Source organism: Rhinolophus sinicus, linkage group LG12, assembly GCF_036562045.2.
Source record: "Rhinolophus sinicus isolate RSC01 linkage group LG12, ASM3656204v1, whole genome shotgun sequence".
Taxonomy (NCBI): Eukaryota; Metazoa; Chordata; class Mammalia; order Chiroptera; family Rhinolophidae; genus Rhinolophus; species Rhinolophus sinicus.
The window spans coordinates 58,049,713-58,062,596 of NC_133761.1; the positions used below are offsets into that span (position 1 = coordinate 58,049,713).

The following is a 12,884-nucleotide window of genomic DNA, read 5'->3' on the forward strand; positions in this document are numbered from 1 at the left end:
TTGTGCTGGCTGGGTGCTGATGCTCAAATATGCACATTCTAACCCTGGGAAGCATCTGCCAAAGGAGAAGGCTATACGTTTCACGACCATCAGCTTCCCTCAACGGTAAGTGTCTGCAAGGTGGACCAGACGACTGAGCCCAGGGCTCAGCCCAGAATCGCTGACTACTCCACCTAAAAGAGAACTCTGCCTCTCTCTGTGTCTTCTACCCTGCCTGAGGCTTCATAACACTAGCACTTTGTAACATATTATACATTGATTTGCTTATTTCCTGTCTCCCCCACCAGAATAAGGCTTTATCTAACCCAGTACTGTGTTCGTCAGCCCCTATCCCAGTGCTTGGAACAATGCCACAGAACCTGGCACATAGTATAGTAGCTCAATAAATATTGAACGACTGAATGAATGAACACAAGCATGAATGAATGAGTGAATAGGTTCAACTCTTGACATCACCAGGTGCAAATCATTTAACTTCATTGTGCTTTATTTTCTTATCTATGAGTGAGGCTAATGACGAAAGGCCATGTTACCTTGCTTTATGGGGTGGTTGTAGGAATCCAAGGAGATAAGACGTGTGAGAGCAGAGTTAAATGCCAATGGATTTTATTATCTTAGCTTTCAATCTGGCATTCACACTCTTCCTGTTCTTACCCTGCCTCCTCTCATCTCTGTAATTCCATTTTGTCAGTTAAACACCATTTAAAGCTAAATAGCATTAAAGAGGGGTGCAATCAACATGGATGAAAGTGAAGAGGAAAGAATGAAGGGTCAAGGATGGCTTCACAGAAGACTCAGCATTTGAAACTGGCCTTGGAGTAGTTCAGCAGGTGGAGGAAGGGAAAGCACAATCCAACTCGAGAGCTTAGACCTCGTTCATAGGCAGCTGGCCCTAGAGCTTTTGTAGGTGGGAGGTGTGTGTGTGGCGGGGGGTGGAGAGGTGGGGGGTTGTATGTTGGGGAAATGCCAGGAATAGAATACTTCTGGGCACCAATTTTGTCCTCACCATGCTTAATGCTGCTTTGTTGTTCAGTGTTTACAGCATCTGTCACCTCATCTCCAGTCCTGCCTGGGATCCTGCAGACACTCCAAGTTCACTGGGAGTTTATCCCTGTTCAAAAACCAGCTTTCCATAATGCTTTTCCATTGGTTTTAGTGGAAGCATTCTGCCCACAACCCTCCATGCTTGTCCCCCGCAAACCAGCTCGAACCTTGCTGCCGTGTTTAATGCTGACTTTTCTCTCCTCCTGTCACCAAGTTAGTCATTATGCTCGATTATCATTCCCTTCAAAGGATTCTTGATGTCAGCCCCTCCTTTTCTGTTTCTGTCCTCTTCTCTTGGGTTTTGCTTTACCATCTCCCATCTGTGTTATACCAGAAGGCTCCTCCAAACTGCTTCTTGGCAATCCTCTTGCTTCCCCCGGCTCCAGGAAGAGGGACAAACCCCTGGCCTGTCACTGAAGCTCCGTCTCTCATCCTGGCTCCCCACGCTTTATCTTCTTTAGCAGACAAGAAGAGACCGAAGAGACCTAAGGAAGTTAGAACAGAAGAGGGCGTGAGGATGGCTTCTGTGTGGTCTAGTAAATCAAGTATGATTTGGGAAGTGAATATTATACAGCAGCCTGGTCCTTTGTTGCTAAGAAGACATTTTCACTTTTTCGAGTTTTGAATGACATTGGCCAAGTTATTTCCTTCCTGGTTTCTCTTTTTTGGCCTGTTCTTTCTTTTTCTATGTTAGCATGTCCCTTTGCCCCAAAGGGTGATTTCCTGTGGATGACAGATTGCCACCCTTCCAGGACTGGTGTCCTGATTGAGGAGCACACTCTGAAACTGACCTATCTATTCTGCACGTGGAAGCAGAGCCATGCTCTCTCTCATCTTGCTGGGAGGCAGCAAGGGTGGCAGACTCTCCTTTGTTTCCTATTTTCACCACGTGGTCACAAATGTGCCGTGCCATACTAATGAGCTCCAGTACTGAGCCAAAAGAGTTGGCACATCGCACTGTTTTCTTTTTAAGCTTGGAGATGCAAGATATAAATTCACATGGGCTTTGTAACCACAAGGCTGTGTGGATTTGCCCACATTTTCTCAGGGAAGGGGTGGTGGGGGAGGAGTGAATTCTCTGCATGGCCTGTGTTGATACAGGCTTGCAGTGACGATGATAATGACCAGGGCCCCTATCTGTCCCAGAGAATTGGAACCTTAAGAAGGCGGAGCTGGAGTGCTGTGAGTGTCTCGCTGTCATGTGATGTTCAAACGTATTCAGAAAAAGCGAATGTGACACTTTTGAAAGGAATGATGCTTGTTGCTGGCTTTATGGCTTTTGCTTTCTACGATTGCTAAAGCTCGCATTACACAGCTCTTCCTAAGTGGGCAGACACGATTGGGCCCACTTAGGGCATGACCAAACCGAGGTTATAGAAAAGTGCTTTACAGAGAGTTTTTACTATTAAAAATGAACATACACTCTGAAGCAGAACTGAACGTTTGAGCATTTTGTCTCTGGAGTTTTCTTACTGTCAAATCCCAGTTCCACCATTCACATTATCTGTGAATAAAAAAAAGTTCTCTGGGCCTCAAAGTGAAGAAAATCATAATTCCTGCCTGATGAAATTGTTGTGAGGATTCAAGGAGATGGCCTGAGGGGAGCGCTCAGCCCAGGACCTGATTCTGTAGATGCTTGAGGAATGCTAGATCTTCCCTACAGTGTCAGCCTTCAACAGGCATATGACTGCTTGAGGATTATTCCAGGGTTCTGGTCAGAGGCAGTGAGGGTGGACCTCCATTTCTGTTACTGCCCTCCAGCCAAAGACTTCCAGGGACATGCCTATAGTTATACAAGTGGGCTTCGATGCTCGATGCAAAGAAGAGACTGTGTATCATGGAGAACTTTGCATCTCAAGCAGGGAGTATCCACAAGGACTTATTACAGCATTTGAGCTTGTGTTAGGTGATTTTTGAGGAGGATTCAAGGAAACGGGGTTTTGCCCTGGGTTGAATGCTAAGTGGGGATAATTCTTTGACTGGGTTTCTTTTTCTTTATTGAGGCATAACTGACATGTAACATTATATTGGTTTCAGGCGTACAACATGATTTAATACCTGTATATATTATAAAATGATCACCACAAAAAATCTAGTTACCATTCGTCATCTTACACAATTACAACTTTTTTGTGTGTGAGATCTTTTAAGATCTACTCTCTTAGCAATGCTTAAATATGCAACACAGTATTATTGACCATAGTCACCATGCTCTACAGACACCCCCATGAGTTACTATTTTATAACTGGAAGTTTGTACCTTTTGACCCTCTTCGCCCATTTCTCCTATCCGCCACCCCACCAACTGGCAACCACCAATCTGTTCTTTGTAGGAGGGGGTATCTTAAATCTTATCTATGAGGTGGGAGGAATGAAGCAAGGCTCGAGCTTTAATTGGTAAAGAAGCAGCAGTCACTCACATTCACAGGTCAGGGGAATGTCTGCTATTTCTGTGGTTTGCAGAGTGCTCTTGTTTTTGTCTCTGCTTAGACGAGAGGACAGAGTGGCCTCTTGTCTGGTGCTGGTATGCTGAGAAATTGTGTTCAATAGGAGAAGACTCCGGCTTAGCTGTGAGTGCCAGGCCAGTCCTAGCAATACCAAGGCTGAGGTGTGACACTTTCCAGATGGCAGGGGGCCTGCTTTACTCTTTCTTATATTTTGGTACTTAATACATGTGCATTTTAATGAAGCAAGTCGTGAGCATTTAGATCCTGTTTAGAAGGCCACTTGAAAGCAGAGTGACTCCTGGCAAGTTACTGCATCCTTGGAGTGTCAGTATCATCCATGCTTTCTACGTGAGATATGGTATCTATTTCCAGGGGTGCTGTGAAAAGCAAATGCATGTTTCTGGCAAAGAGTCGGTGATTTTAGAATGCCAGCTGTTTTTGAGTCCCTCTGTATGTAACTGCCCCCATGACTGTCTCATTTTAGGACATAAATCAAATATAGTCTCTTATTTTGCTTCACTTTATTTCCTTACATCATGGTACTAGTAAACAACAACAACAAAAATCTTTAAATATCATAATTAGAAGACCCTGCCAGATGCCTAAGGTTATTTCTTCCTTTGCATCATTCATAGGAAATATTCTCCTGTTACTGCAGCCATCATCACCAGTATTACCTCTATGTTGGTGTCAAATAATATGGACGGGAGAGAGTCTGGCTAAGGTGTGTGTCATAGCCAGGAGGTCACATGGCTTGTGAGTGGCCAGGCTATTATCCAGATACTCAGGTCTCTGTCTGTCAATCATACACATGTTGAATGAATGAATGAATGAATGAATGAATGAATGAAAACAGTGAAGTGTAGTTCTCCTCTCACCTCACAGTCTATCAGGCAAGCATTTTCTTTGTCCTCTGACACCAACATTCAGACAGACTCCTGCACAGGTTACAAGTCATGCTTACCACTTCAGTGAAAAGAAGGCTCTCAGTGAGATATCTGGGGTTTCCAAGAGTCCAGTGTTTCAGAGGATCCGACCTCCTATCGCCTCTTCCCAGAGCCCTGACTTAGGCTTCCGCGCCCCAATACGTTTCAGGGCATCACATTTGAAACAGATGTTTTGAGCCCCACTGCTCATTTGATAAGATAGTGTCCTTTGTTACTTTGGGGGTTGTGATGTCTCTTGTTCCTCCTTCTTCCTCACCTCCCTTTATACGTTCTTTTCGCCTTTCTTAGGACTTTTTTTTTTTTAAATTAAAGATAAGTCTATGCCTTTATTGGGATGAAGTGGGAGGAGTGGGTGTCGGCGATGCTGGGCCAGCTGTTCTTCACTGGCCTGTAGGTGATGGGTAACTCGCTCAGGCTTGATTTCTACCTGGGGGAAGGTCTTGCCATTGTAGACGCCCTCACGCTGCCCACCGCCTTGGGCAGGATGGTCATGATCCGCAGGTGTGTTTTCACCACCTGGGGTTTCTCCCTGGGCGGAGCCTCCTTCCTGGCCTTTGCACAGCTGCCTCAGCCCCGAGGGCTGCTTCCCGCGCAGGCCTGGTTTCAGCAGCCTCCCTGCCCGGCGCTGTAGGGCTGCGTCACCGGCTGGTAGGACGTGTCCAGTGGTTGGTCAAGGTCAATGTCCCTGGTAGGTGAACTTGCAGAAGTTCTGCTTCTTCTTTTCCTCCACTTTCTCCATCTTGTGGGTTGTTCGGGAGGGATCACCTACTTCTCAGAACATTTTTTTTTTTTTATTACTAAATTGTAATAAAACAAAATGGCACAGACATGTATACAGTGGTTGAGATAGTTACAAACCTCAGAGGAAAGCCGTGCTTAAGAAAATAGCCATTTTCACCCTGTTAGGTTGGTGCGAAAGTAATTGCGGTGTTTGCAATTATTTTTTAACCTTTTAAACCACTATTACTTTTGCACCAACCTAATATATATTTTGGATTTCAACTTGCTTTTTTATTAAAAAAATTTTTTTCTTTCAAATATAACGAACATGTAATATTATATTGGTTTCAGGCGTACAGCATAGTGGTTGGTTTCAATATTATTGACTATAGTCTCTATACTCTGTTTTGTATGCCCGTGACTATTTTGTAACTGCCAATTTGTGTTTCTTAATCCCTGCGCCTTTTCACCCAGCCGCCCAACCCCCCTCCCATCCGGCAACCATCGGTTTTCAACTTACTTTCTTAAGTTAACAATATATTCTGGTTATCTTTCCAAGTCAGGACAGAAAGATGTACTCTATCTTTTTTATTAATAGCTATATAGTATTCCATTGTGTAGCTTTAGCAACTTAAATATCTACTCTCCTACTGATGACTTTTGCTTCCTTTAGAAAATCATATGGACTTTAATCTAAGTTCCGTCGGCATTACTCTAACCCTTTGTGGGTACCGTGTGTGTATGGATTTGGAATTAATGGCATGAAAATGTTTATTCGTTATACTTTTTGCACCCAATTTTCTATGAGTATATGATACTGATGTAATATCAGAGAAAAGTTACTGAAAAATGTCATTCATTTCACAAGTATTTTGCTTGGTCCTGAATTCCAATGGTACTTATTGCTACTACTACACCATCTAATATTTGAGTATATGTCTCATCTCTTCAAATAAATAGCATGTTCCTGGAGAACATGGGTTGCATCTTAATAATAATAATAACATTGACTCAGCACCTCCACGTGCCAGGTGCTTGCCATGAATATATGGTCTCATTTAATCCTCACAAAACTCCTGCAAAGTCTTTTAGTAACGAGGAAACGAAAGCTCAGAGAGTGTAAATGACTCCCTCAGCTCAGCTGTGGTGGAGGCAGGATTAGAGTTGAGGTCTCTTCTCCTTCTGTGCCTGGCTCTTTTCACTACCTCGAGTTGTCCCCTGCTTTGGAATCTACTTTATCATCGAGCACAGGGAGGGACACACAATATGTGTGTAATTACAACTTGTTAATGAACTACAACGGAGGACCGTATTTCCTCTAAAGACACATATCCAGCCAGCATACCCAAGCCAAGTCTACACAATAGGTTTCCACTAACACTTCCTTTCTTTACGGTATTAGCGACTGAATTCTCTTCGGCATGTTGGACTTGAGACATCACACCATGGAAGGAGAAGAGGCAACTGGGGACAAGGTAAAGTAGCTTCCGAAAATGGAAAACATTTGCGGGAAGACAGAGGGTGAAGCTCAGTAGATGATAGCAAATGATTGAGTGCTATGGAGCCCTGGTGATTGATATTAAAATGTGGGGGGGGAGGGGTGCCTAGTAATTAAGCTTCTTATCTAACAGTGTTCATTAGAATTCCTAATTGCCTTGTCATAAAAGAGGGCTTGCATTAGGAACTGCTGGTAAAGCAAATGCCCTGGACATTTTAATGTGTTTGAAGGTGCTAGTCCTTAGGAAAAGAACCACACCTTACGGTGATTTCATCCAGACCTCTGAGAAGCCAGTCCTGTCTTGTAGTAGCGTCCTGGTCCCTTTTTTCGCCCCCCCTCCCCCCATGGTGTTCTTCTTTATAAACATCTCTAAGTATGTTAGATGTATAGTAATCTGTCCTTAAAGACGAGTTCATATTTCATTCAATTCTAACATAAGAAGGTTTGTTTCTGTATGTCTTTTCAAGGTCTGAGAAAATTTGGATTATAGAACATGCAAAATGCATGTCAGCTTCTAGGGGGGTAATTTGGGAAAACAAGGAGCCAGATGTCGGGAAGAGGGAGAGAAAGTTGACAGAGCAGAGTTAGAGTTGTTTGCAAGGATGTTTGAAGGTAGATGAAAGCAAATGAGGGAAATTAATTTTGGCCTTGAGATTGCATGTGCCTTACAGGAGCCAGGATAAAGTGAGAGCATGGATTGTAGAATGAATGACAAGGAAAAAGGCTGAGGTGATAGAAGCCTGGCTATTGGGAGCAGGTTTGGAAAATACTTATTCAACAAAGTGTAGGTCCCACAGGTTACTCAAAGCTGTCTACGTTTCCATGTCAAATCCCAAAGTCACTTTGAACCCCTGGGTCTCCAGAAAACCTGGGATACACTGAGTGGGTGAGCCCTGGGAGGCAGCAGTTAATGATTCCCAGTTTTCCCATTGGAAAGGCACTCAGCATTTGGCTCAGGGAATAAGTGCCTTGCAGTGTGAGGATTATCTGTTTAAGGGGAAGGAAAAAACAACAACTAAAAACTCAAATATGAATGAACAAGTTTGTTTTCAAAACTGGGAAGATCATGAACGTTTTCCAGCCAACACGTGATCTAGTGAGGTGGACGAGGGAAACGTTCTGCGAAGGCTTTTGTTTTCCTTGACAAAAAGGTGAAATACACTGTTACTCCCCTTCCTGGTTCTTTCTCACTTGGGTACACATTGGATGTATAGAGCTGACAGCCATGTTGTGACCAAAAAATGGAAAGTTCCCTCGCTGCCCCCCAACCACCACCACCACCACCATCACAAAAAAGTATATGTGTGTGTGTGTATACATATATATATATATATATATATATATATATATATATATATATATATATATATATATATATATATATATATATATATGTATAAATAATAAAAACCATATAGGGATTGAGGTCCTGACATCATTGGGCTACTGAACCAAAGTCAGTAGCTGCTCTCTGGCCTTCTTTTTATAGAAGAATAAACCTGTATTTTTTAAAGGATCTGGTTAGTAAGTTTTCTGTTACTTGACGCTCAGAGCATTCCTGATTCATAGTCTGCTAATTTCCTTATTTCTTCATTCACAAACATTAACTCCTTCATGGAACTGACATTAACGGTTGATAGTATCTAGGGGAACTGTCCGTTGTTTCATCTTTGTCTTGGGGTCGCATGCATTTCCAAGTCATATTTTCAAGAATCATAATCTTGTCAATTGATGTCTATCGATCTGAAATGATTTCTCCGTGTTTGATATTGAAAGAAAGCAAAGATTTTGTGAAAATCAAGGAAAACCCTGTCTATGTCAGGAGTTTTCATAACCTTATTCATACTTGGGGCTGAGCTTCCACTATAAATTCTCTCCTCATCCTCAAACTCCCTGATTTCTGGCCATAGACTGGCCAGAAAAAGGACCAGGTCCCGGGACATAAAGTCTACATCACCAGCCACAGGCCTGGATGGAGAAGGTGAACATGTCCACTGTCTTGGAGCTGATGGGGCTCTTTTATACAATGAGTTTGGGGAAGACAGGTGCAAATTTTGAAATAATTTACATTGGCTATAGATCAGGGAAAGGTGAAGTGGGAGCATTGCTAGGATGGGCGCATAGTCCGTAAGGAAGAAATATTTACTACTTGAATGGTTGCGGGTAACAGTTTGGAAAGTTCATGTGTAAGCAGGATGTGGTGGCATTTGGTGATTGGCTATGTTTTTTCTTTTCTTTTTATTAGACACCTGAAGTTCATTCAAAGTTTCAACAAACATTCAGGAATGTGAGTAGTCTTTTTGTTAGTTTGGGTCCACAGCTATTAATTGAGTACTTCACTTGTCTCTTTCTCCCACCCTTTGGCCCACTGTAATTTAATTTAGGACATCTCAGAATATTTCTCTTGTCAAGCTGGACCCATGGAAATAGTGGCCTTGCAAAAATTGTTTGTTGGCCTAAATGGTTTGGGCATCTGCTCCATGACATTCCACTTCTACCCTTTGGTCTTCTTTCGTTTATCTTATTTTCCATACATTTAGTAAGCTTAAAACTACTTCCTCTCCGATTACCTTTAAGCGTTAAATTCTCAACTTCCTATAGTCTCTTTATGGATCACAAACAGTCTGGTGTGGGGTTATATTTCCAAAGTAGGACTAGGTATAGGAAATGATTTTAGGTGATACATGAACAAACATTTTTAATTAAATATTGCACATTTATTTAATGTGTATTGAAATATAACTATCTCATCAAATTTGTACTTTCAGAGTCATTCTATAAAATGTCGCCTTTTAAATACATCTCTTTAAGTAGCAAAAGCCGGATTTAAAGAAAATTCCAAAATAAGACTAGTTAATTTTGAGCACTTACTATAGTGCTTTAGCATAGCGGGGGTGCCAAAAAAATGTATACACGTGACTTGTATTCATCTTTTGTTTTTGGTACATATATTGAGTATTACAGTTTTAATACAGTTTTTTTCCTTTCTTCAAATGTGTATACATTTTTTTGGCACCCTCTGTATATTCATTCATTTAATCCTCAAAACAGTCCGATTGTTCATCCCCGTTTTAAATATGAGAAAAGAGGCACAGGTTAAGTTAGTTGCCCAAAGTCACAAAGCTAGTAAGAGGCAGTACCAGGATTGGAACTTGGTAGGCTGATTTCAGGACTGTGTTCTAAACCGCTAAACCACACTACCAGAAACGAAATAAGAGAGTGCTTTGTACAGGATTTTGGCAGAAGTCATGAAGGTCGTGTCGGAATGACTGAAGTTTAGGAAGCACTCCTGTGACGATTGAAAGGACAAGGGCTTTGGAGTCAGACAAACCTCAAACACCAGATTGGTAATTGATTAATTGTTTCTGCACACATCACTGAACCTCTGTTAAAATTATGTAAATGTAAAGTGCTCATCATATCCTAAATTTCAACGCATATGCATTCTCTCTCCTCTCTGTGAATCTCAGTTATTTTTTTCCATTCATAAAACATCAGGATGAGTGTATTAGATTACAAAAAGTAACAGCTATCGGTGCATAGGAGGTGTCTGGGAAAAATACAGAGGGCGCCCAAAAAATGCATACGCATTTTAAGAAAGGAAAACTGTATTAAAATTCTAATACTCAATATATACCGATAACAAAAGATGAATACAAGTCACGTTTGACTTCTGCAATGACAAGAGGTGCTCAAAGTGGTTTCCATCAGCGTCCAGACACTTCTGATGACGGCGAACTACTGCTTGAGCAACACTGACCTAAGTGTCCACTTGTGTACATTTTTTTGGTACCTCCGGTATACATTCATGTCTCCCATTTTCCTGGCCTCTTGTATTGACACTTTGACATTTGTGATTGCCAAGTGTGATCGTAAGAAAAGGCCCCTCTCTCTCACTCCCCTTCAGGGACGAACACAGGGTAAGTGTGGTGACTTTCATGGATGCCAGGCTCCCCAGTGCACAGAGAACAAAGTACAGGGTAACCGGAGCCAGGAAGATAGTACAATCCTTGCTTGCAGCTGGGCTGATAGAAAAGGGGCTATATCTCCATCAGAAGAGAAGGGAATGGGAGACGGAGATAGCCCCTCGGGGTTCATTCTACTTCTATGACCCCATATGTGGGTAGCTTTAGAATCGGTTTGTTTGTTGTATGTTTCACCATTAAGTGAGGTTCTTGACCTGCAAAACGTAACTGTAGTCAGGGCCAGCGTAGGTTCAAAATGGGAAATGCCTATAGCAGCATTCTCGTGGTAAAATATTTCCAGATTTTTACAACTTTGAACCCATTATCCCACATGGAATAATACAAATGGCTCCAGACAATTTACCCAAGTGATTACACTGGCATTGGGTAAAGATAGGGCCATTTTATTCTTCACAAATGATTAAACCTCTATGACTAATACAAGGGCAATTACATTTTAAGAAAACAGTTTGATTTGCTAAGCATTTTGAAAATAGCCAGATGCCCTGATAGAATAACTGAAAATAAAATTTCATGCACCTTGACTGAAAGGGCTTTTTATAAGTCCTCTTCCTCCCCTCATGAATATAATCGTGTGTGCCCTTTATGGGAAAAAAAAGAAAAAGAAAAACAACTTCATTCTCCTTTATTTCTTTTGTAATGCGGGAAAAGCAGAATCTGGGTTCAAAACTCTACATTCAAGTACGTTCTCTTCTATTTAAGACAGATGCATGATCTTGGGTAATTTATGAAACTGTTCTGGACCTGAGTTTCTTATCAATAAAGTGGGGGTACTGCCTGCCTTCCAGGGTTAAAGTGGGGATTATCATGTGATAATATGCACGTGAAAGTGTTTTGAAAACTGTGAAATGCCATTGAATATAAGATGGTATGATTTTCTATGTCATCCATTCAGATACCAGCTCATTTTCCCCTTCTAAGTTTCATGTGCATTTCCTTATCTGCTCCCTAAACTTGAAAATATTATCGGAATCGGAGACTGAGAGTCTGCTCTCCGATCTAAGCCTGATAGCTACTGATGAAGAGTACTTTTGTTTGTTTATTTTTCGTTCTGTTTTGTGAACACAAAATGAAATTTCATTGATTTCAGAGAAAGCTAGTGGAAATTTTAGGAAAAAAACCCGAGTAATTCAAAACACGAACACACTATTTTATTATATTTTACCATCATGGTAAGGGTTTTCAGTGCCTATTGTGTATACTCACTCACCGATAGATGAAATGCAAAGGAAAATTTTGATGGAGCTTTAGTTCAGTGTGTGTGTGTGTGTGTGTTGCTCCAAACACAGAAGGAAAAACCATAGCAGATACTCTTACCTGGAGGCTTATGGGCTTTTTAAAGGGTCTACAGATGGGTTTTTCAGAGGATACTTGAAATAATATGCATGTACGTGCACATGTGAACTTTCTGCAAGGAGAATCCATAGCTTTCACCAGGCCCTCAAAGGATCTGTGATGAAAACAAAAACAAAAAACACAACTTATGAACTGAATCAGAGAACATGACTAATTGATAACCAGGCTAAAGTAAGGATTCATAGTGCACAGGTTATTGTGTGGTGAATTTAGTCAGACAAGTCTTTTCAAAAGAAATGCTTGAGCCAGGCCCTAAGCTAGGACAAGTTTCTGCTGGATCTGCTCTAAGGGTAGATAAGACTAATTTATTAAGAATAACAAACCATTAGCATAGGAAGTCCTGACATCTAGTACTTCATTAATTGTGAAAGCTTTAGAAAATTGCATTAGTCATAACTCTTAATTTAACTGTTTAATCTAGTAATCAGGGTTCAGTTTCAATACATTTTGAAACTTCCCTGAATGAAATGCAAAGTTCAAACGAGCTTATATAATTTTGAGGACGCCAAAGAGTAGTGGTGAAAATAATGTTAGTGGAATCTTTGACCAGATGGTCCTCTTTTGTCCATTCTGCCAATTTACTGTAGAACTAAGCTTTTATTCTTAGTGATTCTATGTTCTCAACTCTTTCCTCAGTAAATATGTTTATTGAGTCCCTAGTCTGTAGCTGGCACCATGCACAGAATTTAAAAGTTGTTTGTGATCAGGTATCTTATAATCTGAGTGGGAAATCAGGAGGCAAAGGGAACCCAAAGTGGCCAGAGCTCAGGAGGCCCTCCATACAGGGTTTGAATACCACCCGGGTACTTTGTTCCTTTGTCCTTGGGACACACTGTGGAAGTCCCTTAATCAAACTGAGCCATAGATTCTCCATGAACACAATGGG

The 12,884-nt window shown here is 41.4% G+C and overlaps 1 pseudogene; it reads right to left on the reverse strand.

Annotated features, from left to right (window-relative positions):
- Positions 1-3,522: 3,522 nt before the first annotated feature.
- On the reverse strand, positions 3,523-5,177 carry LOC141567843 (small ribosomal subunit protein uS19 pseudogene; annotated as a pseudogene).
- Between the last annotated feature and the right edge of the window lie 7,707 nt (positions 5,178-12,884).